This window comes from Phodopus roborovskii, unplaced genomic scaffold (genome assembly GCF_943737965.1).
Source record: "Phodopus roborovskii unplaced genomic scaffold, PHOROB, whole genome shotgun sequence".
NCBI classification, from domain to species: domain Eukaryota; kingdom Metazoa; phylum Chordata; class Mammalia; order Rodentia; family Cricetidae; genus Phodopus; species Phodopus roborovskii.
This window is the reverse complement of record NW_026126585.1, coordinates 15,392,925-15,394,035: the sequence shown is the minus strand read 5'-3', so window position 1 is coordinate 15,394,035 and position 1,111 is coordinate 15,392,925.

Genomic DNA, 1,111 nt, shown 5'->3' with positions numbered 1-1,111 from the left:
TGCAGGCAAAACACTAACAATATACATAAAATAATACAATAGGTAAATCTTTAAAAAATCCTACTGAAACCAACTTCAACCTGGTTTATACAACTCCATTAAGAATATAGTTTGCCCAAAAACTTAGTGGAGCCCATTCTAGCCTAGACACGGGGGTGGGGAGTGGAGAGGTGCCTTGGTCCTGCCTCAAAGAGATGATGGGACAGACTTAGTAGACTTCCTAAGGGAGGCCTTACCCCCTCCGTGGAGCAGATGGGAGGTGGGGAGGGAATGTGGGGAGCAGGAGAGGAGGGAGGGAAAAAAAGGGATTGGAATGAAAACACAAATTGAAAACAAAACAATATAGTTTGCCAGGCTGTGGTGGCTCACTTTTAAGCCCAGCACTCAGCAGGTAGAGGCAGGTGGGTCTCTGAGGTCAGCCTCGTCTACAGAGAAAGTTCTAGGACAGCCTGAGCTAAGCAACCCAAACCAAACCCCCAAAACAAAGAATACCTTTAATCTGAGCACTCAGGAAATAGAGGCAGGTGGATATTTGTGAATTCATAGTGACTTCCAGGACAGCCAAGTCTATGTAGAGACCCTGTTTAAATATTCATGGAAGATACAGACCAATTCTAAGGAGTGATGGATCATGCACTATGTTCCCCATCAGAGCGCACCACACAAAGGCCTATGGTTCTTTACCCCTGGGAAGGGTACTTTTTCTTCAGTGACTGTGTCAGTAACTTGTCTGTTACAATATGGCTTAGTGTAGCTCTGGGGTGTAACTGGCCCTGTGCAGAAATGTGTTCTGCGAGCATAAGCAGCACTAATTTACATCATACATCTGATTGTTGACCTTCAATTGCCCTTCTCACTAATTTGCAGAAAAACTGCAAATTAGGAATCCTTAGGTACCCAATCCCTTAGTCAAAAACTAGTCAATCTATTGTCTTTTAATTCAATGTCCCAAAGGTATGATTTCCTTTTTAGACACAGGTTGTTACTAAACAATTTGGGAAGCAGCTGTTCACCCTTCAAGTCTGACGAGTAATGATGGGCCAAGGGAACTGTTGCACAAGGGTCAGTGTATTTGCTTTGAATATCCCAAGAAGCACACAGAGCACACATC